We start from the raw sequence: 23,289 nt of genomic DNA on the forward strand, positions 1-23,289 counted from the left end.
ACCTATGTACCAAATAACACAGCAGCCAGCGTGTCATGAAGCAGAAACAAATCCCCGCAGCTGACCATGACAGACGCTCCACGTCTCCATCAAGAAGAACAAGGGGTCGGGAAGGAAGAAGGGCTGTCCAGAGACGCAGAGCAAGGTCGGTGCCGAGGCCTGAGGCACAGCCGATCTGCACTTGCTAAGAGGGAACACCCTTCACCCCGTCGCTCACAGAAACATCCACAAACAGTGTCCAGATATATGAAGCAACAACGAAGTTTTCAACACATTCCAAACAGTAACTATAATACAAACAATATGCTCTAGAAATTCATAACAGAATCAGAAAACCGAAAAGGCCTTCCTCCCTGAAATGTAAACATTCTCCTCTCAGATGTTCCTCTCCAGGGCAGTAGAAAATGACTAGAAAACATAATGAAAGTGACAGCAGGGCTCTGAGGAAAATGAACTGCATTAAATACTTTAAATTTTTAGAGATGAAAGCATGGAAATAAGAGAATGCATGGAAACAAAAAGTTGGAAGAAAATGACAAAGTAGCTGAAGGAATTAATAAAGGTAAAAGTAAAATATAGTGAGTTGGAAAAAAGCATTCTAATTAATTATAAATTTTTAAAAGAAGGTTTCTTTTTAAAAATCAATAAAACAGACCAGTCACCTATAGCAATAAAAAAACTAATCAAAAAAGAGAGAATAAAATGAATAAATTAAGAAAAGAGGGAATAAGCATCAAAAGAAAATATTACTTTAAATCGTGGAAGTGACTGCACATCTCTATGCAAATAAATTTGAAAACCTTGATCAAGTGTATACTTTTCTAGAGAAAAGAAATTTACAAAAAAAGGGACGTAGGAAGGATGAAGAGCCTGGGCAGACCTACTTTTGTAGCATTGAAAGAGCTATCTGTCATATGTGATGAAAGAGACCAAACCCAGATGACTTCACAAGAGGATCCCACCAATCCTGCACCAACAGGTCATCTTAACACTATTTAACCTTCTCCAAGTCCTAGACTAAGAAGGCAAACTCCCAAGTGCCTTGTACAAAGCAAGTGTGACATTACGTTCGCAATGCGGCGGAGACTCGGCTAATTCATGTTCTCAGTGGGATGGGAGGGCCACCAGGGGGTCTGGGAGTCCCCCGCCCCAAGGCTGTGCTGAGTGAGACAGGAGTTTCTTTGGGAACCTCAGCCACTGCTGACATGGATCCCTGCACCGTCCCCCATTAGGTCAGACATGAAAGAGGTTGATTACGTTGCAAAAATATAAACCAATGCCACTCTCCTCACTACATTGTTTTTCAGTTTTGAAAAAATATAGTTTTCTTTATTAAAAATGTGACTGATGTTGATGTGCAGTGGGTTACTGCCTTTCTCTATGGTGGCAGCTTGGCTTATTCAGCTGTGCCGGAGTCCAGGCGCCGGGCTTGCCGTGGGCTCCTGGTGTACGAAGCCCGCACGTTCTGCCACTTCTTTCTGAGCCGCGACACCAGGAAGGTGACAGCTAAGTGGATGCTGCACACAAGCTTCACCCTGTCATCTTCACGTGGCCAACAGCCACTGCCAGACACGCATCCTCTTCATCTGCATGTCACCTCATCGTTTTGGCCACCACGTTCTCCTCGTGGGTCAGCTAGGACAGGAACTGGTCCAGGCCTGGGTCCGGGACTCATGGGATCTTCTTGACCAGAGACTGAGGGCAAAAGACAGCACACTTCTTGGCCAGCTTCGTATTCTTTTTGAGTTTTTTCTTCAGCGCCTCATGTCCCTGTGGGGGGTGTACTAGTAAACGGCCTTGGCCTCAGCACAGGGCTGCTGGTCCCCCAGATCACATGTGGAGAAAGTGGGGCAGGAGTGGACTTCTGCCTGGCCGTGCCCAAGGAGCGTCTGTCCTTCTGAGGGTCACAGTTCTTCAAGCCCATCTGCAGCCTGACTGTCTGCAAAGACCTCCTGCGCTGGCGCTGCTTCCTGTGCGGGACCTCCCGCACTGCCTCATGCAGGGTATCCCGGGAGACTCTGCTGCTCAGGGTCCCTCGCACGGCCAAAACCAGAAAGAGCTACTGCTGCTATTTTAAATAAATTATTAATGACTTTTAAATGTTCTTGGTGTTAGTTTCTAAAATAGTATATACATCAACACCGGGGTTTCTCCACATGGCACTACTGACATTTGGACCAGATACTTTGTGGTGGGGCTGCCCTGCTGCGCACTGTCGGATATTAGCAGCGTTCCTGGCTTCTACCCTAGAGGCAAACAGAAACACCACCACCACCAGTTTACCAACCAAAAACATGTCCTGGCACTGCCAAGTGTAAAGGGATCAAAGGTTTTTGTTTTTTTTAAATATTTTATTGATTTTTTACAGAGAGGAAGGGAGAGGGATAGAGTTAGAAACATCGATGGGAGAGAAACATCGATCAGCTGCCTCCTGCACATCTCCCACTGGGGTCGTGCCCGCAACCCAGGTACATGCCCTTGACCGGAATCGAACCTGGGACCCTTCAGTCCGCAGGCCGACGCTCCATCCACTGAGCCAAACCGGTTCTGGCGAGATCAAAGGTTTGAGAACCACTGCTCTTCACTTATGAATATAAATGTAAAAATTCCTTTAAAAATTAGCAAACAGCCGAAACCGGTTTGGCTCAGTGGATGGAGCGTCGGCCTGCGGACTGAAAGGTCCCGGGTTCGATTCTGGTCAAGGGCATGTACCTGGGTTGCGGGCACGACCCCAGTGGGAGATGTGCAGGAGGCAGCTGATCGATGTTTCTCTCCCATCGATGTTTCTAACTATCTATCTCTCTCCCTTCCTCTCTGTAAAAAAATCAATTAAATATATTTAAAAATAAAAAATAAAAAAAATTAGCAAACAGAACCTAATAGCATATTAAAAAAAATAACACATGAAGACCAAGAAGGGTTTGTTCCATGAATGCAACCATGATTTTATGGTAGGAAATCTATTAATAAAATTCATTCTATTTCTTTAAGAAAAATGCTGGTCAGGTAATTTAGCAAAATCCAACCTCACTTCCTGATAAAAACACCCCATAAAGTGGAGGCAATTTAAAAGATTATAGACACTCATTATATGCTTTCCCTGAAGGCGACACACCCACTACGGACTCCCCTGTAAGGTAATAACCTCTTCACCCCAAAGTCAGCATTTCCTGAATGAGAAACAATCAAGGCATTCCAGGAAACAGCAGGAGCCACACAAAATGCCCATTACTGAACTCATTGCAGGCAAGAATATAGATGGAATACTCACAATAAATATATATTAGCAGACTGATTCTAGCCATACAGTTTCAAAAAAAAAATCATGACAGCTCTAGCTGGTTTGGCTCAGTGGATAGAGTGTCAGCCTGTGGACTGAAGGGTCCTGGGTTCGATTCAGGTCAAGAGCACATGCCTGGGTTGCAGGCTCGATCCCCAGTAGGGGGCATGCAGGAGGTAGTAGCCGATCAATGATTTTGTCATCATTGATGTTTCTCTCTCTCTCTCCCTCTCCCTTCCTCTCTGAAATCAATGAAAATATATTTTTACAAAAATACTCCAAAATTTAAAAAAATAAAATAAAATCATGACCAAATTTTGTTTATATCAGGACACAGAAACAGTTTACTATAGAAAATCAATTAATCTAAGTGGCAATAAGAGAAAAAGGAAGAAAACAAGCCCATTTCACTGGATTCAGGAAAGGCAGACGGGAAGTGCAATGCCACTCATACTTAAGGAATGACCATCGAGACTCCATCCCAACATCGAGAACTTACTGCGGCCACAGTGAAAGACAAGTAAAGAATAAGAGAAATAGAGACTGCACAGCTTTTGTCATTGGTACATGAGATGATCGTCTACACAGGAGATCCAAGGAGTTCTTGAGGCAATTTTGGAAAATGGAGAGCTACAGGAGATGGTGGCCAGAACACGGACACCGCTCCGCCCGCGGCAGCGCCTTCGCCTTCCGCCAGGGCTGCCAGCTGCCTGCACGCCTCCCTAACTGACGCCCACTTTGGAAGACAGTGAAGAGAGCAAAGTGGCACTAAAACTGAGAAGGGGCCATTCCCTCCTGTGCCAGGCCTGCGTGGTGCCCTCCCTTCAACGTCTGGGGCTGCACCATCCCTCCCGGCTCAGCCCTGTGTTTCTATGGACTCACCTCTTCACTTCAATTCACGTGGAAGCGAGTAGAACAGCTCAGGCAATGCCAGGCGCCGAGTCAAGAAGGCGGCCAAGACAACTCAGGTTGCACGTGACGCGGCCACTAGATAGATACATGTGATGTGGCCCCCGGATGCCCTTCCCCACAGTCCTCTGTTCCAGCCAGAACCCCCGATACAGAGCCAAACCGACAGCACACCAGGTCCTGGTGCGCCCAGGCACGGCCACTCCAGAGGAACGCTTCAATTTTTAGTTCTAGTCCCCAAGAGATAAGGAGCTGCCAGGCAGGCGGTGTCTGTGAGACAAGACGGCGCCCGCCACGGTGGCCTCTGCCTGGTGTTAGACGCCTGGAGGCAGGCAGCCCTGCCCAGGAGCACTGGTGACCTGGACAGCGAAGGCATGTGAACCTGTGTGCACACAGCCCTTTACACGTTCCAGCAGGAGAATGCAGGGTGGGAAGTACCAGAAAACAGACGCCCCTTCCTGGGAAAGGAACCTGGTCCAGGAAGCTGATTTCCATCTCCAATCTCCCCAAACTCCATCCTTCTGGGAGAAGTCCGGCTGCTGATCAGTGAGTGACCCTGGGCCCCTCTAGCCCAGGAACAACCCGTGGCGGGGGACACACGCCTGCTGTGCACAGTGCAATGCGCCTCCCGGGTCGCAAGGCTCCGGGCATCACCCACAGCCCCTGCAGCTCTGCACGCCCTGGGCCCCAGGACCCCTGGCAGTTGTGAGGGAGAGAATCCCCTCAGCCCCAAGCATCCTCCAGTCACTGCAGGTGATAATCGACAGGAAAAGAAAGTAGTGCATTGAGAGCTCCACCCTAGGATACAACATAACTGTGATTTTCTTCTGTACACAATAGCAGCTCGCAACAACTTAACAAGTGAAACCCTACGCTGAGTATTAAATCAATGATGAGCAAAGAAAGCACATACACTTTTGATTCAGAATGTCAGAGTCTACAGCCACACCACGCCCACGATATGGCCAGGCTTGTGTCATATTTATGGTAACAGTTACTGAACAGGCACTCATAAGAAAAGACTTAATTCTAAAGTGACACTAAACAAAGTAATTTTAACTTGAAAGGAAGGCAGTACTGCAGTGCTCAGTTCATATATTTAAGCAACATTATTTTAAACAAGCCAAGACTACAAACACAAAAAGTATGAGATTGGCATGGGGTTGTATCAACTTACTCATATCCCAAAAACTGTTTTTACCAAATAGTAGCTATCAGCACACGGTTCGTTGTAATCATTACACAGGAGCTTAAACATCCTGCCTGAGAACTGGGAACTATTAATTAAATGTGCAAACTTCTAGACATGGTGGCTGGGACCCACTCTTCGCAGACAACACTGTAAAAGACAGGTGACTTCAGGCCCAGAGAAGAAATGGCAGGAGGCCATCTGGTGGAGGCGTGATTAACAGGAAGGAACCTGTCGCTCACTGACCTAACACTAGTAGATCTCAAGACTGCGTGTGGGTGCAGGAGGGCAGAGGTCAGCTTGGAGCCTAATAGAAGGGTCCCGGACTGCCTGGAGCCAGGACACAGAGGACAGAAGAGGGGGTGCGGGTAACTGGAGGCCACTCTGTGGGATGGGCCTGAGGACTCTGATGACTGGGTACCCCTATGCCCACCCTGATTCAGTGCTCTCCGCCAGAGCTGCCGATTATCACTGGGCTCCCAGGGGAGTGCCCCATGGAGAACTGGGCCTCCTCCTGGCAAACATGCCCACAGGCCTCGGGGTCACGTCACCCCTGGACATCTAAATGGACAGCCATGTCTGTCTCAAACAGTCTCTCAATCTTCAGGGTCTGCTAACAAAAGCCAGGCCCAGCTCTGCAGGGTGATGCCCACTGCTGCTCCCCCGTGGACACACTGGGACCCAGTGGCATCTTTAGTCTGGCCCCCCAGGAAAGAACAGAAGGGGAGACCCCATACCTGAACTTTCTCATTTCGCTTTTGGATAAATGGGAACGGATTAACAAATACCTAAGAAAACTTCAAAGCACATACCCCTTTAAGAAATCAATCAACATGCACTAAGCCCCAACCGTGCTCCACAAGGTCCCTTCAATGTCACTGAAGCTAACTCAATGAGCTCGGCTCTCCAGGCAGATGGACTTCTGGGTCTGCCAGCAAGAGCTGTGCCCAGATCACGAGGGCGGGACCCACTCCAGGGCCGTTCCGGGGAACAGACACACACACGCGCGCGCTCGCGCGCACACACACACACAAGCTCGGGTGCCTCCTCTCCTAACTTACCGAGGCTCGGGGTCAGCACAGCCAGGGAAGCAATCGTCCTGAGAGGTTCTCACCTTGAGGGCCTAAAAGCGAAAGGCACAAACACACGTCCTTACGCAGGAAAAACCCACAGTGACCAAACCCCTGCACATCAGGGGAGCTGACCACGGGGAATGAACTTTATTTCCCCGTGAACTGAATACTCCACCACCTTCAGCAAATACCGAGGCCATGGCCCATTCGGGGCCTTTCCGAGCCGTGACTTCCCACTGCCTGATCGGGAGGCCCCACAGATGGCTCACAAATGAACACACCCCAGGAAGGACCACAAAGCAACTTCCACCTCCCCGCAGGCTCTCAGGAGCAGCTGAAGATGGGCTCCTCCCGCCATGCGCCACGCGGATCCAAACAGCCCCCAGGCCTCTGCCCTCTGGATGCCAGGATCTGTCCTTCCCGGCACAGCAGTGCTGCCCGACCTCGTTCGCACTCTTGCTCCCTCCCAAACCCGACAAAACCCTGCACACCGGGCTCCCCTCCAGAACAGCCAGCCTCCTCTCCCTCCAGCAAGACCTTAGGCTGTGACCAACGAAGCGAAACCCCAGGGCCACTGGCCAATCTTAATCCTTGTTTTTGTTTGCTTTAAGTTGTGGTAAAATATACATAAAATTCACATTTTAACCACTTTTTAATATATGTTTTTATTGATTTCAGAGAAAGAGAGGGAGAGGAAGAAACATCAATGATGAGACAGAATCATTGATCGGCTGCCTCCTGCAAGCCCCCAACTGGGGATCCGGTCTGCAACCTGAGCATGTGCCCTGACTAGGAATTGAACCCTGACCTCCTGGTTCATAGGTCAACGCTCAACCACTGAGCCATCCCAGCCAGGCCATTTTAACCATGTTTAAGTGCACAGCTCAGTGGCATTAAGCACATTCACACTGTTGTACAACCATCCACGTCATCCATCTCCAGAACTTTTCACCTTCCCCAGCTGCAACCCTCTCCTCATTAAACACTAACTCCCCCCGTCCCCAGGCCCTGGCACCCAGCATTTGACTGCTCTAAGCATCTCATATACGTGGAATCATAGCCTTCGACCTTTTGTGACTGGCTTATTTCACTCAGTATGATGTCCTCCAGGTTCATCCATGTCATAAGCATGTTTGTTTTTAAGGTTGAATAATATTCCATTTAAGTATACACCACATTTTTCTTCTATCAATCGTGTCCTTTTAGCTTCCACATTTAGGCTTATGACCCATTTCGAGTTGATTTTTTACCATGGGAGGAAGTAGGACAAAGGTTCATTGTTTCTGCATATGGTGTCCAATAATCCTGGCATCACTTGTTGAAAACGCTACCACTTCCTCATTGAATTACGCTGGTACTTTTGTTGGAAACTGATTGACTCTAAATGTGCGGGTTTGTTTCTGGAATCATTCCATCCCACCGATCTCCATGCATACCTTTTCCACAATTAGTGAAGCAAGAGAGTCTTAAAACCAGGTCAGCTTTTGTTTGTCTCTTCAAAATTATTCTGGCTATTCTAGGTCTTTGAATTTCCATTAACTTTTAAAATGAGCTTGTAAATTTCTAAAAAAAAACAAAATAAACAAACAAACAAAAACCTTGCCAGGATTATGATTTTGATTGCACTGCATCTCCATGTCAGTTTTGGTAGAGCTGACATATTAGTGTCATTGGGTGTCCTAGTTCATTGACATAGTATATCTCCCCATTTATATAGGTCTTCTTTAATTTCTCTGGGTACATTTTTTGGTTACATTTATCCCTACGAATTTCATATTTTCCCTGCTGTTGTATGGTGTTTTATTACAAATTTTAATTGTCCAGTGCTAGTATACTGTCCAGTGTTATACTGACCTGTATCTTGTAAACTCACTGAACTCACCTATTAGTTCTAGTAGCTTATTGTAGATTCCGTAGGGTTTGCCACACCTGTGAATAAAGATTTCCCTTCTCTTTCCCATCATGTATGTCTTTTATTCCCTTTTCTTCTCTTACTTTTCTAGTTTAAGGTTGGTTAAAAGCGGTGAGAAGGTGGGGGACATGCCAAGGTCACAGGGCCCTCCCTCAGAGGCCACTCGGAACCTCGACAGCCCTGTCCAGTGGGAGCTTGACGCGAGCCACAAAGGGAAGTGCTCCTCCAACCGTACGTTTTCTAGCGCCACACGAAAAAGTGAAAAGAAACAGGCAAACATGATTTAATAGTACATTTTATTTGACCCAATATATCCAACATCCAGTCCGTGTAAAAGCCTCTTAGAGAGGTGTCTTACACTCCCTCTCATGCTCTTGAGAATCGTGTGCATGTCACACTGACAGCACCTCCGAACCCTGGGCAGCCGCCACACCTCTGGCTCCGCACAGTGTGGACAGAACACGCCTCTGAGGTCCTTGTCCTCCCATCTCCCTTTTCCACTTACAAGTTAAGAATTTTAGTTTCATGAACTCTTTGACTTCAAGTGATTTTACAGTGGTTAATTCTTCCACTGGATGGTAGGCATGGGGATTCAATATTCTGTTTTCATATTTATTAATTAAAAAAATAAGCTAACCCATTCCTGGAAGTATAATATAATCACAAGTTATAAAATAAAAATGACAAAATTATCAAATACCCCCAATTTTCTATTTCTTCTGTAAACTTTGAAAGGAGAAGAAGAAACTGAACCCTTTCTGGAAATAAGTACTAATGACCAAGCATAAACAACTCGTAATTATCATCACTTTCTTTTAAACTTTCTCTTTTTTTCTAGAAAAAAGTTCTTATTTATAAGAAGCCCCTCTCTTATTTATATTCTCTGTCTCTCTATCAGACCGTCTCTCACCCCCAGCGCCCCTAGCCCCACTCCCAACAACAGGAAGGACCACCTCTGTCATCAAACCACCACCTGGTACAAATCTTTCTTGTTCTGTACAGTTGATGTGCTACATGTCACACAATTCAAGTTACACGCCATGTCAAATAAAGCGCATCTGGAATGCTCCGGCCGCTGCTGCTGACTTCATGCTGCGCTCGGGGATGGGCCAGGAGCCTCTCCCCACTTAGGTGCTTATGTCATTATCTGGCAGATGTATGTGAGTGGGAAAAGACCAATTGGTAAAATCATTGTTAAGTAAACCTGTCCTACCCTAAATGTGATGGCAAATGTTAAACCTTATTTTCAAAACCTCCCTTTCCCCACACACAAATGGCAGTAAACACAATCGCTGGGAAGAGGGGCAATACCCCAGCTGAGCCCATTACCCCCTCAACCTGAAGTCGCCCTACAAAGTCCCTCATGCAGCTTTCTTCCAGGGGTTCCCAACGCAGCCTTCACTCCCAGAGGAGCCTAAGGACACAAGACCAGAAGGACAGGTGGCCTCACCTGCCAATCAGCCACCCCAGTGCCACAAAGTGGCCACAACAGCTAGCAGCCCCTGCTGCTCTCAGACTAGTGGCTTTCAGGGAAGGAGAGATGCTACTCTCAGATTTGCTGAGCCATGAAATGATTCAGCAACAAGGAAAACCCAAAGCTGGCACAGAAACACGGTGCTGAATGGTGAGACAGGCAGACACCCAGTTTGGGCGCGGGTGGGTGGCACAGCTAATGGCAATGCACCCGCCTCTACCATGCTCAGAACCTGCAATGCCGCCAGGCCTCTTCCAGACAGAGTAACAGGGATGGACAGAGCCCACGGTCTCCTTCGTCGGCACCCACGGGAGGCAGGAGAGCCAACACCGGCAGGAGAGGCACGCGGGAGGGACCCTTGCCAGGTGTCCAAAGGCTCGCGGCCAGTTCCGGGACGAATCCGTGCAAAGCTCAGTCCTTGTTTCTGTTCTTGCTCCCTTCTCCCTGTGGCGCTTGCCAATCACAGCCCCTTCTTCCTAAGTGCCGGCGTCCCGGGGGCAGGCCGGCCGGGACTCACACACCACCACGTGGGACGGCACTTCTCCACCAGGCATGAGGTGTGTGGTGTGTGCACACCTCTTCACAAAGCGCTTTCGCACATGGCCTTTCCCATCCTCACAGGCTCCCGGGGAAGAGGAGCAGAGGCCATGCAGAGCCGCTATCACCCATGCTCTCTGCCTGGAGCCTACGGTGCGCCCTACACCGCCACAGAGGACAGACCAGTCACCTGCCACCCACTCTCACTGCGTGACCTCAGCAGAATTGCCTAGGGTGCTGTCGCAGTTTACAGTGGGATCCCAGCATGTGGGATTTCAAAATGAGAAAATAATGGAAAATGAAAAAAGTTAGGCGCCGGGAAGGGTGTCATTCTTTCCAATACGATGGGGTGAGTGGACACAGCGTGAGCCTTTCAGAGGGTAAGGATGGCATCATCCCATACACCGAAAGGTTGTGGGTTCAATTCCCAGTCAGGTACACAGAGGAGGCAACTGATCAATGTTTCTCTCACATTGATGTTCCTCTCTCTCCCTTCTCTCTCGAAAATCAATAAACATATCCTCAGGCGAGGATAAAAAATTAATTAACCTAAAATCCCCACACATTTAGAAAATAAAAAATGTCTTTTAGATCACTCATGAGTCACAGAAGAATAACACCAGAAATTGTTAAATGCTGAGACCTGAACAATAAAAATGCTACATACCAAAATATACAGGCTACCATAAAGCAGTTACAGCCTTAAATGCTTACAATAGGAAAAAAGTCTGAAAGTTAAGAAATGAAGCTTAGAAAAAAATAAAGAATCATAATAAAGAAAAAAGAAGTAAAAAATACAGGATAAAAAATATTAAACAAAATAAAAGCTTTCAATTCAATAACCTAGCAAAAGAACACCAGAATAAACGGAAGGAGCGTGGAAAGCACTAATGACAATGAAAGCAGAAATTAATGACACAGAACAGAGACCATGGAGATGGCCCACAAACTAAAAGCTGGCTCTGCAGTCAGTAACAAAACAGATAAACCTCTGCTGAGATGACTCGAGAAAAAAGAAAGGCGGGAGCAATTTTAGGAATGCAAAGGGAACTTAATGTCAGACATAGCAGAGATTTTAAAATTAAGAAAATATAATGGCCTCTGTACCAAGGAAATGGCCAGTTTCATGAAATGGATAGTACGGTAGGCAGCCCTGAGATGACCCCCCGGGTTCACACCCTCGTGCAATCCCCTCCTCTTGAGGGTGGGTTAGACCTGGTGACGGGCTTCTAACAAGAAGAGTACAGCATCCCAGGTCAGTGTGGCTCAGTGGCTGGGCACTGACCTATGAACCAGGAGGTCACAGTTCAATTCCCAGTTAGGGCACATGTCCAGGATTACAGACACAATCCCCAGTGTGGGGTGTGTAGGAGGCAACCAATCAATGATTCTCTCATCACTGATGTTTCTATCTCCTTCTCCCTTCCTCTCTGAAAATAAAAACATTTTTTTTTTTTTAAAAAAAAGAGTACAGCACAAGTAATGGAAGGTCACTTCTGAGATGAGCTTTTGAAAGACTGCAACTCTCTCTCTCCCCCTCCCTCACCTCCCTCCCTCTTCCTTCCTCTCTATCTTTTCATGTTTGCGTGCTCTTATGAGCAAATTGCCACGTTGGGGAGGCCCTCAGAATCCTGAGGACAACCCCCATGAGTGACCTTGAGAAGGGACCCTTCCCCATAGAGCCTTCAGGTAAGACCACAGCCTGGGTGACACTTTGATGGCAGCCCATGAAAGCTAAGCTGTGCCCAGATTCTTGGACCGCAGAAACTATGAGATGATAGTGCTGTTTTTAAAGCCAATAAACATTGGTGTCATTTGTCACACAGCACAGGTAACTAATGCAGATCCCTCCCTAGAAAAATAACTTACCAAATCATATTCAAACAGGATTGGAAAATCTGAACAGATCTGCAGCTACTAAACACACCCAAGTAACCAACTCCTGGATCAAGACAGAAAGCATTCCCAGTGCCCCTAGGAGGCCCTGCATGTTCCCTTCCCGTCCCCAGTGGTCCCTCAGTGGCCACACCCCGACTCCAGGCAGCACGGCCTGGTCTTGCCTGCTTTTGTGCTTCCTACCCGTGGATCAGACAGCACGCACCTCTGTGCCTCACGCCCTTTGCTCCCACCGCTGTAAGAGCCACACATATCTGCCTGTGGTTGCAGCTACTTCATCTCTTTCCCATCGTGTGCATTTTATTTGAAGCAATATTCCGTTGTACATACACACCACATTTTTGTTCTCCAGGGTCTGCCCACTAAGTGGCTGTGGCCATCCTGTCCTGCCCGGGGTCCTGACACGCACACTGGGTCACATGCAACGGCCTTGCCTGCAGATCTGGCCACGAGGTCTCTGAAGCGCTGCGCCGTACATTTTAGCCACCCCGGTGGCCAGGCCGGCACCTCCCAGTGGCCGTATTTTTGCATGTCCCTGATGACCAATGGAGGTAAGTCTTTAATCTCTTATTGGCCTCTAATCCCGGGAGGCGCAATGGGACGATTCAGAACCAAACAGCCTGTGTCTGTACCAGCACGACAAGGGGAAACAATAGCATCCTTGACTTGAAATCGGGAACAAGACAAGAACACCCTGTCACGCTGCCATCCAACACCGGCCTTCAGATTGTTGCCTGGCCTGCGTGGCTCAGTGGTTGAGTGAGGCCCTCAGAATCCTGACGACAACCACCCATGAGTGACCTTGAGAAGGGACCCTTCCCCATAGAGCCTTCAGGTAAGACCACAGCCTGGGTGACACTTTGATGGCAGCCCATGAAAGCTAAGCTGTGCCCAGATTCTTGGACCACAGAAACTATGAGATGATAGTGCTGTTTTTAAAGCCAATAAACATTGGTGTCACACCCTGTCACGCTGCCATCCAACACCGCCCTGAAGGCCCAGGCAGTAAAATGGGAAGGAAAGACAGTAAAGGCACAAGGATGAGACAAAGCCACCACCATTCCCCAATAATGGGGATGTCTGTGCAGAAAATCCCCAAGTCCACAAATCTAGAAATAGAGACCGGCAAGGTGACTGGCTATAAAATTGATACCCAAAATCAACTGCCTTTCTGAACAACATCCACAAGAAGTTAGAAACCAATTTAATTAAAAATAAATTTTGAAAACACCACTTACAAAAGCAACAAAAATTATAAGTGTCTGGGAATAAATTTAACTGCAGAGTCTAAGACAGTATGTGGAATATTACAGAATCTAACTGCAAGTCATTTAAAAAGATCTTCATTAATGGAGACACATACCATGTTTACATCAGGAAGACTTAATATTATAAAGATGAAAAATCCCCCCAAGTGGATCTACAGAATTAATACAATTTCAATCAAAATCCTGACAAAGTTTTCATGAAACTTGACAAGCTGATTTTTTAAAAAATATATATTTTTATTGATTTCAGAGAGGAAAGGAGAGGGAAAGAGAGATAGAAATATCAATGATGAGAGAGAATCATTGATCGGCTGCCTCCTGCATGCCCCTCACTGGGGATGGAGCCCACAATTCAGGCATGTGCCCTGACTGGGAACCGAACCATGACCTCCTGGTTCATAGGTCAACACTCAACCACTGAGCCACGTAGGCCAGGCAACAAGCTGATTTGAACATTTACACAGGAAAGCAAAGAACAAGAACAGCCAGGTGCCTCACAGACCCAGGGGGAGGACGTCCAGACAGCAGGACGGGTAGAGAGCCGAGCGGCACGACGAAGCCCATGCAGACACACCGACCAGTGGGACAGACAACCAGACGGAGGGGACCTGGACATGGCAGGCCAGCAGGGAAAAGGGACTCACTGAGGACCAGGGTCGGGCCACTGGCTCTCCGCGTGGGGAGAGGAGAGAACCGAGCCCTACTTCCACCACCCAACTCCAGGGCATAAGGACTTCAGTGTGGAGAGCAAACTTTAAAACTTCTACAAGAAGATGCAGGAGACCCCAGGGTGGGAAGGACTTCTTATCAACACTCAAAAGGCATTACCCATGAAAGGAAAGATGGGTAAAGTCCACATTAAATTAGGAATTTCTATTCATCAAAATAAAGTAAAAAGACAAGACTCAACTGGTATTGGGGTCCAGCCCCAGCAGGTCCAGGGGTTCCCAAAGGTGCGGACAGAGTCAGCAAAGAAGGAAGGACACGGAGACAGCGTTCAGTTGATCAGCATAGCCAGGTTCTCCCTTTATTGTCCTGTTACATCTGTATTTATACCATTTGATCCTATAAGCATGCCTCTATAATCACATCATGGTATGTTTTGGGTAACCTTCTACAGTTCCTTGTTTTATTTCCATAGTTTCTTATCTGACCTTTGCCAAAAATCCTGTCTCTATCTAGTTCTGTTGATTTTAATCTTGTCTAGGTTAATCTCTGTGTTCCATTATAAGGGCTATTCCAAGGTCACTGCTCTACTGATAAGCTACAAGGAAGTGACTGAAGGAGATTATCCTACCCAGTAAAGGTTATGTCCTCCCAGCCCCGCTGCTTGCCTTCCCTGGGACTGCCCTGTGTCAGTGTATCTCCAGGGGTATAGGTTTTGGTGCTTTCCCTGGTGGGCAGACCCCTGGGGATGTGGGCCCAACAAGTCCCAAATTTATTGCCAACAGTCTTAGTCCAAGTTCTTCATAAGTAGTACATGGTATTTCTGTAATACTAGGGGGGTTTACTGATTTATTCCCTTCCTTAGTCCTGTTAATCCCTAACTCCAGGGAAAAATCTTCACCTGGGGAAACAACCTTTCTTGGGGAGGTGGTCCTGTTTAAAACACATAGCGCTAAGAGGGGGAGCAAACATATGCCATATACGCCAGGTCCCTTGAAACACAACCTGTGCAGATGTTTCTTCCCTGCAGCGACTGTGTCAAGCAGCAAGGGTGGAGCGGCTTCCAGCAAACTGGGAAAAGGCATGTGATACACCCACTACGACACAGGATTGGTATCACTAATATGAGGAAACATGGCATATAAAACTATATGGTTTTCATCTGCAGATAAAGGTTTAGGTTTCTGTTATTCACTTCCTGCTTCTCTTGCATGCATTTGGGAAGTGCTCATTGTGTCTTCATTTAATTAGCTCAGTTACTTTATTTAAAAAATTAAACATATATTTGAGGCCAGAGGTTGCAAAAATAGGGTCTACTGACTGAATTAAAGCAGGAACATTTTCTATTTGCCTGCATGGTCTGTTAAAAATAACTGCATATAAAAATCCAGCTTCCTGGCTTGTCCCGGCAGACCAAAGATCAGTGACTCTGGTCCTGCTGGCTGGGCGTCAGTGCTGGGTCAGGTGAGGGGGCCCCAGAAGAGGCGCTCGGGCATCACTCACGTTCACACGGCCATCATCATCGCCCCGTCGCTGGCTTACCTTCCTCCCTGTCCCCTGTTGGAATCTGTGTCTACAACTTTCACATGTAGCTTTGTTCACCAAAAAAAAAGAAGTGTTTATACCCAATAACTCTAAAGTGTGAAGGAAAGTAGTGAGAGGCACAAAGCAGGTGGGGCTCTGGGAAGACAGGTGCTCGCCTGGAGCTGGAGCCGACCTGCAGGCCACCCGGGGCGTTTGCGAGCGAATATCTAGAACTTCAGCAGGTGCCTCGGTTGAGAAAACCGAGAATACACGCTGACGTGTGTGCTGATCTCTGTCATCCGTCTGGAAGCACCTGCTGGGACCCTCAACCTTGGAGGCGTTGCATCAAAGGGGCCTGAGTGACAGCCTAAGGCAGTGATGGCGAACCTATGACACGTGTGTCAGAGGTGACACGCGAACTCATTTTTTTTGGTTGATTTTTCTTTGTTAAATGGCATTTAAATAGATAAAATAAATATCAAAAATATAAGTCTTTGTTTTACTATGGTTGCAAATATCAAAAAATTTCTATATGTGACACGGCACCAGAGTTAAGTTAGAGTTTTTCAAAATGCTGACACGCTGAGCTCAAAAGGTTCGCCATCACTGGCCTAAGGAGACCTGCCGAAACCAGGGGCTTTTCTGAAACCTCCTGGCACTGCTCACCTTGACGCTCACCTCCCGAGTAACCCAAATGGAGGCCGTCTTCACTTAACCATTTGACTGCTGTCTTATTTGGCAAAAATTGCTGATACTGAACCGTATTTTGCAAGGTCTATCAATTGAGTGACTTCTCTCTGAACTAAGAATTACGTGTATCTTCCTAATAAAAGTTACATCCCTGCACTCAGTCAATCAATTACTCCAATTAGACCAGGACAGTCATCTAGGTTAGAAATCAATCTATGGGGAGTTTCACGCAACCATCAGCACGTTCTTATGCAACGGGTCAATGGGCAGCTCTACAGTTCAGCCCTACCTAGCGTCTAGTGAAACGCTGAGCACAGCGAAGCTGCATAAACTGAATTTCTGTTCTTTCCGATGCAGCATCATATCTGCCTTGTGTCTGTTTCTATCATCCCAGAGAGGGATTTCTGACTCCCATCAAGTGAGAAGTTTGTGAATGAGTACTTCTGGGAAGCCGTTCAATCAGTCTCTGTTTCTAAAATGGAGGTTTTCATTTACTGAGTTCTCTGAGCATCACGGCGATGTGGATTTAATCAGACCTTTGTCTGAAATCTAGATTCACCTGGCCAAGCCTGCCCACCTCAGTTTCTCCATCTGTGTAATGGGGCAACACTACTGTCCTTACAGGGTTGTTTTGAGAATCCAACAACAAGAGAAGCACATAAAATGCCGGACAGGTGCAAGAATTGTAGCTGTTGCTATGAAAACAATACGCAGAGCCTAAATTACGCAGGAGGGGACACATTTAATGTCGGCTTATACTCACAAAGTTTTCAGGTCAGCAAACGACGTGATGAAGAGAGAAGCTGCCACTCCTGGCGCTCCGGAACCCTGCCCCTTGCCTGGTGTGCAACCTTTAGGGAGCAGGTCCCCGTGAGCCACGGCTCTGGGCGAGGTCTTTCCTGGCAGCGGCTTTTACTACCGCCCGTGGCAGAATCCATCACTCTGCTCTTTATGACTGAGTTCACTCCCCACTGCTTTCCGAGGGGGATCCCAAGGCTCCACGTGAACGACACGTGGCCTCCCAAGTCGCCCTGGGACGGGCCTCTCGCCGCTCCCAACAGAGCACCCAGCTTCAGCTTTTAGTCCTACGCCATGCAAAGCACGTGGCCAGGAAGAATTCTGCCTGTCACATGTTCAAGGACACGTGCTCCTTTTGGTGTGGTGACACCAACATCTAACCCTTGTGGCTCCTGGGGAGAAGACAGGGCCCAGTGTGACCACAGCGCCAGGGCCAGTCAGAGAGCACAGCCCCAGTTCCCCTACCCGCTCCCACCTCCACAGACGCACACAGACGGCCCCACCGTGACTGTCCCAGTCTCTCTCACACCCTGCTTGGTAAAGATAATCAAACAGCACTAAATAAGTAACTAGACACAAAAGACTGTCAGAGGATGAGCCACTGATGTGCTTGCCCACGACGCAGCATTTTAAACTCAGTAATTTAGGATTCGTTTTAAAATGATCAGTGAGTGGTTTCAGGAACAAACGATGAAGTCACAGTCCTTTCCCTTTAACACTTGAAACGACTCATTTAAAACTTCAAGCATTGTTTGACCAAAGAATGGTTTACCAAAGTAAAACCCATACAATTCCTGAGCAACTGTTTTTACAAAATTCAGTCAACCTGGGGTAATTTTCTCAATGAGAAGACTAAGTAATAAAAATCTCCGTTGTACAAATCGTTCAAAAGGAAACAGACAAATGTAACCCACCCGCCCAAGGCTTTGCTCTCTCAACATCAATCAGCCACAACCTGTAACCGTAAAATGTTAGAGTTTTTGACAAGGCGAGAGGGGGGAGGCAAGGATGGGAGTGGAAGCCATCGCTCTTGCCACAGGTGCATCCTGACGGTGACAAGGGGGCGAGCAGCTAACAGTGAGGGGCCAGCCCCCTCTCAAGTCAGACAGAGTCAATGGAATGTGTGTGTTTCAGGGTCAAATGTGACTGGACAAATCAACCAGACCCTCCCAGGCCAAACCCAGTCAATTTGGCTCTCCTCAAACACAACATCTGTTTTTCATTTTCCCTGTGTGTGCAAGGGTTTCAACATTCCCTCCCACCCTGATTTAACCAGAGATAAAAGTTTACAGACTTTCAGCGGACGGATGGGTCTGAAAAGATGAGAGTCTGCGGAGCTTAATTTAAATTCTAGCCGTGCTGATCTGTGATCTGACCTTCAGCAGGTAACTGAACCCCACTGTTTTTCCACGACCACTCTTTACAAGGTCCAAGTCTGATCGGGGACAACACATGTCAAGGGTAACCCGGCGTATCCGGACCCACTGTAGCCAACAGGGGGAGTGGAGTGAAACGGTCACTTGGATAGATGGGTGCTCTTTTTCTAACTTCCAACATAAAGCAACTCCCAGTTTGCCTCCGCAGCCCTGACACACCAACGGGTGTACAGACACAGGGCGCGTCTCTGCAAGCCAGTGGGCCAGCCCAGGGACAGGGGCCTCCCCCGCGGGGCGCAGCTTCCAGAATCAGGACTCCACAGTTCAAGGACCCCGGCTGCGTCTTCCTTCACACTGACATTAGGCCTGCTCTCACCAACTCTTCAGGCTGCTGCTCAGACACAGGCTTTCTGGCAGAGATGCCCAGGTGGGGCCCCCTGCCCTGCAGGTGGGGTGAAGAGAGGCTCCCCAAGCGCAGAAAGTTTGGTTCAACACATTAAGGCGCCTTACAGTGTCCAAGGCCAAGGAGAGGCCCCTGTGCCTGCAAATGTCAATCACATGTAGCTTCTTGATGAAACACTGAATCAACACAATCTCTGAGAGTCGCCAAGAAATGGATACAGAAGTCAATTGTAACAGACTAACTATGAAACTTTAAGGGGGGGGGGGGGGGCACAATAGGGGGCGGGGACAGAAAGGAAGTGATCACATTAGAGAACCCAGACCTCTCAGGAAGCGCTGAAAGGGAGAAAAGTGCGGTTAGCGATCCCTAAGTGAGGATCATCAGCCCACAGGGCTGTGACTTAACTCGCAGGGAACCTCTGGGCTGGGTGCGGCAGCGGGCCCATCAGCACCAGCGCGGCCCATCAGCACCAGCGTTGCCCATCAGCATCAGCGCGGCCCATCAGCACCAGCGTTGCCCATCAGCACCAGCGCGGCCCATCAGCACCAGCTCGGCAGGCGCGGGTCTGGGATGGTTCTCACGTTTAACACTGGTGGCCAGGCTCCCTCCAGGCCGCCTCCAGGCCCGCAGCCCTCATGTTCCTTCTGGGAGATCGTATTTCCCAAGAAAAGGAGCCCAACCGCTCAAGTATTCTCTTAGGCAAGGCTGACATTATGCTTTAAAAGGAAAGGGCTGGGAAGCCATTTATAAAAGCATTTCTCCTGTTTCACTGAACTTCTCTCAAAGTTAAAGGGGGAAACCAGCGCAATTCTTCAAGGCGGCGTCACTGCCAGGAGCCCTGCTGCCCTGGGGGCCGGGGCCCAAAGGCTCGGTGTCCGTGGGCCCCCGGGGAGGTGGCTCCTCCCGGGCTCCGGGCTGGGACCCATCACCTGACCGGGACATGGAAATTCACCGTCCGCCTCGGTCCAGACGCCAAAGTCAGGGCTGGGGACGGGGCGCCCCGCCCTGCGTCCACCTGCAGCCCCCGCTCCGCGGCGCAGTGAGACCGGCTGCCGCGTGCAGGGCAGGGCAGGGGAGGGGAGGGGGGCGCCGGCCCGGGCACAGCGCCCCACACGCCGGGGAGGGGGCGCAGGGGATCCCCACAAAGTCCGGGGTGGGGGTGGGGTGGGGGTGGCGTGGGGGTGGCGCCCCCTCCGAGCAGCCAGGCCCTCCCGGGGCCCCCTCCCGGGACCGGAGCCCCGGCTGCAGGGCGGCAGGCAGAGGGACGGGGCCGGCCCTCGGTGGACCAGGCCCGGGCGGGGTGGGGGCCCGGCCGCGGACGCCCCTTCCCGCAGGCCGCAGCCGGGAGCCGCCACTGCGGCGGGGCCGGGCCGGGCCGGGCCGGGCGGCGGGAGGGGAGGGGGACCCGGGCGGCGCTGGGGGACCTGGCGGGGGGGGCGCCCGCTCACCTGCTCGTCCGCGCGGGGCCCCGGCGTCTCCTCCGCCTCCGGGCCGCTCCGGCTGCGCTCGGCCCCGGGCGCCCGGCCCTGCGTCGGGCCTCAGCGAGTGCGGCGCCCGCCGCCCCCGGCCCCCATCCCCCCGCGCCCGCCGCCGCCGCCGCCCCGCCACTTCCTGTGCGCGCCGCTCCCACAGTTCCGCCGGCGCGGGCGGGGGACACGCGGGGGGCGGGACACGCCGTGGGGGGACGCGGGACACGCCGTGGGGGGACGCGGGGAGAACACGTGTGGGGCGGGGGGCGGGGGACACGCCGTGGGGGGGACGCGGGGAGAACACGTGTGGGGCGAGGGGCGGGACACGCCGTGGGGGGACAGGGGGACACGCAGGGTAACAGGGGGACGGGGGACACGCGGGGGAGGACATGCGTGGGGGACACGGGACGTAGGGAAGGGGGCGTGGAGTGTTGGGGAGCACTTGGGGGGTAAGGGAGACCTGGGGTGACACGGGGCACAGATGGGGGGGCGGCAGGGGCGGGACTTGGCTGGGCCTATAGGACACGCGGGCAGGAGGGCGGGGTCAAGAGGGCACATGGGGGTGGGACTAGCGAGGTCCCCCCATGGAGGGGCTGGATTAGGGGTGAAGGGGGCAGGTCCCCTATGGAGTGGCCGGATTAGGGGTGAACGGGGCCAGGCCCCCGTGGGGAACTGGGTTAGAGCCAGGGCACAGCGTGGTGGGAGGGGTCCGGGCAGACGGGTCGGAGACAGTGCCACGGTCCCTGGGTCCCGCCTGGACTCCCCCACCTCCCCGGGGAACCCCATGAGGGCCCTGGGGGTGTTTCCAGGCGTGAGCTCCCCGCCTGAATCCGGGCTGTGGTCTGAGGTTCACCGCGGGAGTGGGGTCACCGTGGGGAGCCTCCTGGGAGCCTTGACTCCACTGGGGGATCGTATTTCAGGCCCACGTGCAGGGCTGTCAGGCTGATCGTTGGCTCTGGCTTGCAACGTTGTATTGGTGTCTGACCCTAGAGGAAGTTTCCCACTGGGGTGGGGGCAGCAACCCCCCGTGGACTGGCCTCATGAGCCCCGCCCCTCGCCGGTGGTCACTGACCCCTGTCTGCTCTGGCCTGGCTGGACCCGCAGCCAAGGCCCCTGCATCTCCAGCATCTCCTGCATCTCCGGCATCTCCTGCATCTCCGGCATCTCCTGCATATCCGGCATCTCCTGCATATCCGGCATCTCCTGCATCTCCAGCTCTCCTGCCCTATGGCTGAGCCTACAGAGGGCATGGCAGGCAGGACTGTACTGAGGCCGCCTTGTTAATTGATGGCCATGATAGAGGATCACCTCCACTCTGCTGTCTCTGCTGGATACCTGGGTGTGACCTGACGCCTGTGCAGGTCCTCAGGTCCGCCTGTCCCTCCGGAGCTTGAACCAGTTTCACTGAAAGCTATTTAAAATACCAGGTGCTGCCCTGGCTGATTTTGCTCAGTGGATAGAGCGTCGGCCTGCGGACTGAAGGGTCCCGGGTTCGATTCCAGGCAAGGGCACATACCTCGGTTGCAGGCTCCTCTCTGGCCCAGGCCCTGGTCAGGGCACGTGCAGGAGGCAACCAATCGATGTGTTTCTCTCACATCGATGTCTCTCTCTGTCTTTCCTTCTCTCTGTCACTCTCACTGAAAATCAATGGAAAAATATCCTCCAGTGAGGAGTAAAAAAAATAATAATAAAATAAAATAAAATAAAATACCAGGTGCTGTTAGTGCTGGCTGTGCCTGGTTTTAAACCTCCTCAAACTATTTCAGAAAATACCTAGATTGGAATAAACATACCTGCACCTGCTCTATTTACGATTCCCTTATTCTTGGGGGCGGGGGGAAAGTTATGGTTTGCAATGTTGTAGAAATTAAATGTAAAATCTTCGACCCTGCACAGCCACTTCCAGACATTCATCCCACAGATAAACCCCACCAGCACCAACATTCTGACTTACACATAGAATCACAGAAACCCTGACCATAACCAACAGAGACCTGGTTAAATGCACTCCAGAATATCCATTTAATACTATTTTAAATTTAAAACACCATTTTAAATTTAAAACAGTTTCTGTTCAGTGGTTAGAACATTTACCTGCAGACCTAAGAGTTTCAGGTTCCATTCCCGGTCAAGGACATGTACCTGGGTTGCAGGTTCGATCCCCGGCCCCAGTCAGGACAGGTGTGGGAGGCAACCAATTGTTGTGTCTCTCACATTGATGTTTCTCTCTCTCCCCGCACCCCCCCTTTTCTCTAAAAATCAATGGAAAAAATATTCTCCCGTGAGGATTAACAACAACAAAATTACTTTGAGCTTTTATATCAGCAAAATAAATACTGCATTGTTCTCAACAGCGTAAAGTGTCATCAGTTTGAGCTAATCTACATTCAGTTAGAATCTATGATCACTCATACCTGAGCTGAGCAGGAAAAGTTCCTATGAACAGAGTAAACAGTTAAATGGAACTTGGAAGTCCGCCAACCAGCCCTTGGCTGCTGGCTGGGCCCTGTGGTGTGCAGGCTGATGGGAAATGTGGTCATTGTTCAGGCTCGTTGAGAGCCTATTGTATGAGAGCATTTCACCTACTTAGGAAAACAAGGCTTCCATTTTACATTTGTGGAAACTGAGGCGCAGCAACGTTACGCATCTTTCCCACCAGAATCCAGGCAGCCGCAGAGCCTCCTGACTCGGCCACAGGGCTGGGGCCTCTCCTGACCCCATTAGTGGTTGATGCTTCCTTGTTAGGAGAGAACCTCGGACCCCAGTGCCTACGTTAAAATAGGGAAAGGATAATTCTCGCCTAGAGTGTCATGTGGCACAGATTT

General features: G+C 50.0%; 1 protein-coding gene and 1 pseudogene across 2 annotated transcripts in view; both read right to left on the minus strand.

Annotated features, from left to right (window-relative positions):
* The window catches only part of AGPAT3 (1-acylglycerol-3-phosphate O-acyltransferase 3), a 72,423-nt gene extending 51,876 nt beyond the window's left edge, over nt 1-20,547 (minus strand). Inside the window, exon 1 of one of the 2 annotated variants that reach the window (XM_070407100.1) lies at nt 20,444-20,547. The gene's annotated coding sequence lies outside the window, so the exon portion shown is untranslated. Of the gene's footprint in view, nt 1-6,439; nt 6,501-20,443 lie in introns of those variants that run through there. The other variant, XM_070407101.1, reaches the window with a different exon arrangement.
* On the minus strand, nt 1,397-21,673 carry LOC139002708 (large ribosomal subunit protein uL1 pseudogene; annotated as a pseudogene).
* Between the last annotated feature and the right edge of the window lie 1,616 nt (nt 21,674-23,289).

The sequence above is a fragment of the Myotis yumanensis genome, unplaced genomic scaffold, assembly GCF_028538775.1.
Source record: "Myotis yumanensis isolate MYYU_CA2020_CCGP unplaced genomic scaffold, mMyoYum1.0.hap1 SCAF_2, whole genome shotgun sequence".
Taxonomy (NCBI): Eukaryota; Metazoa; Chordata; class Mammalia; order Chiroptera; family Vespertilionidae; genus Myotis; species Myotis yumanensis.